Source organism: Montipora capricornis, unplaced genomic scaffold (genome assembly GCF_036669925.1).
Source record: "Montipora capricornis isolate CH-2021 unplaced genomic scaffold, ASM3666992v2 scaffold_449, whole genome shotgun sequence".
Taxonomy (NCBI): Eukaryota; Metazoa; Cnidaria; class Anthozoa; order Scleractinia; family Acroporidae; genus Montipora; species Montipora capricornis.
Window position 1 is genome coordinate 45,001 of NW_027180183.1, and position 2,500 is coordinate 47,500.

Here is a 2,500-nt window from a genome sequence, read left to right on the forward strand (position 1 = left end):
GTGTTCACACTGAAAATGAGGAATGAAATTTAACGACTTTTTCATGACCTCATTCCACTTTTCATGTGCAACTGGCGTTTTTTCTACACAGTTTCATCCAATTTCAAAAAGGATATTCAAGATTTTTATTCAGCACAAAGGCATAGGCCTGGAAAGAAAATAATATTTCATGACTTTTTCAGGCCTGCAAAGTGCATTTTAAAAATCCATGACTTTTCATAACCGTGTGAAACCTGTTGCAACAGTCTACATTTTGTAAGTCCCCCTCTAGTGATGATCCTCACTTCGAGGCACTACAAGTAATCATCACATAGCCCTTGTGTGGGACATTAAAGACCCCACAACTTGTTAGAAGTGATCTAGAGCAGCACAAGGAGTCCCTGGTGTTGTGGTCTGGGCACCTGTAATGCCAACCTCGCTTCCAGGGCTTTTTCCGCTGCTTGCCCTACTCTCGGCGTATAAAAGCCCTGAGTATGAGATTGCTGTAAATCCTACTGGTAATTTCAATAAGATTGCAACGGCAGACATTTGCGCAATAATTGCGGAAAGACCCATTCTAACTGTTGTAACAATGTTTGAGTCTTTGGTGGAATAAAGCACTTTCTTCAATGACTCACATTTTTATGTATCCATTACTTACAATCCATGTATGTTGTTAAATGAAACCATGTTGTCTCGCAGTGATGAGCACAAATTTCTATTGCGTCGAGAAGCCTGGAAAATTGTCAGGACTTCAACGGGATTTGAACCCGCGACCTCGCGATACCGGTGCGATTCACTATCAATATGTTATATGAAGCCACTGACGTTGGGAGCTGGTCACTTCTGAGTTCACAACTTCCCGTGATAAGTAATTATGAGTGACAGAAATATATGAAATACATCATATATTGCACTGTGGGTATGAAATCAAATGAAACCATGTTGTCTCGCAGTGATGAGCGCAAATTTCTATTGCGTCGAGAAGCCTGAAAAATTTTCATACCCGCAGTACAATATATGATGTATTTCATATATATTTTTCATGTATGTTGTTCTCAAACACTTGTAAAATAGGAGGCATTTACATGTATACCTACCTTCCCTCAAATGTTCGGACATTTCTTTGGGAGTAAAAGAGCAGTCATGAATCGAACCTTGATATACTACTTGCAGACAATAATTAAGTCAATAAAATGTGTGAACTCACCATGTGTCTCTCTTAGGGTGTCTTTGCTGCTGCATTCATCAGTCTCAACCCTCTTCAGGATGTCTTAATCAAATAAAACCAATGCATCAATAGGCCAATTTCGAAATATTCAGCTTTATAGTGAAGCAGTGAGGACAAAAACAATAGAAACGCTTTGGAATGAATGTGAAAAATATTTGCATATCATCCACTTTCCTTTGTCTTTGTCCTCCAAACCTCTCTTTCAGAAAAGAGAAAATTCTAATAATGGGTTGAATTAGATAATTATGCACTGAAAAAGGCTGACAAGAAAGGTATATAATATCTTCCAGGAGAACTCAACTGTCTCTTAACAAAGATGGATGAACTGGACTTGACATGACTTAATACAAGTAGGGTTACGTTTTTGGAAAATGTTGGTCGTGGAGCACTTATACTTCAACAAAATATAAACAATGGGGGTCGAGCGGACCACAACGTTTTCTGTGATTTAATGGGGGATAACTTTCTCCAACAGTTTATCTCTGGTCCCACTCATATCCCTGGCAATAAACTTGACCTACTGCTGTCCAACTGGCCCAAAGTTATTGAGAATGTTTCAACTTTTCACCCCCGAGATGGCCGTTTTCCCTCGGATCATTACGTTATAACATTCACAATTAAATTAAGATTCAAGAGATCTAAGGGATCCACACGGCAAGTGTTCGATTTTAAAAACGGAAACCTCGACGCTTTGCGGGAATCCCTCTCAAGAACACCTTTCCAAATTGCTGCCTCCGAGGACATTGACGAGTACTGGTCTAATTGGAAGGATTTGTTTCTCTCAGCCGTAAAAGATCATGTCCCAACAAAAACAGTTCGTGACACAAACTCTCCGCCCTGGATTGATGGCGAAGTGCGGCACCTAATTCGAAAAAAGTACGCTGCTTTGAAGAAATATCGACAGCACAAGACTGAAGAACGCAAACAAAAACTACGCGCTCTCAGTCAAAACCTCAAGTACGTTATACGATGTAAACACCACCAATATCTGGCTAAAATTGAAATGTCATTCAAGGACAATCCTAAGATCTTCTGGAGCTATCACAAAGCTTTTCTCGGCGGCCGATCAGGTGCGAACTCGGTAATCTCTTATAATGGTGTAGCTGCTGAAAAACCAGAACAGAAAGCGGAGCTTCCAAACAACTATTTTTGCTCCGTATTTCTCCCGGCTACCCCTGATGTAAACATCACGCCATCGCATAATTCACTAACCGATATGGAAATTTCTCATATAAAGGTGCCGGTTAATGAAGTCAGGGAATGCTTGAGTAACTTGGACATTTCGAAAGC

At 40.2% G+C, this 2,500-nt stretch overlaps 1 long non-coding RNA gene across 1 annotated transcript in view; it reads right to left on the reverse strand.

Annotated features, from left to right (window-relative positions):
- Window positions 1–2,500, reverse strand: part of LOC138036009 (uncharacterized) — a 4,241-nt gene that overhangs the window by 855 nt on the left and 886 nt on the right. Inside the window, exon 2 of the long non-coding RNA XR_011129803.1 lies at window positions 1,190–1,252. This is a non-coding gene — a long non-coding RNA (uncharacterized lncRNA). The remainder of the gene's footprint in view (window positions 1–1,189; window positions 1,253–2,500) is intronic.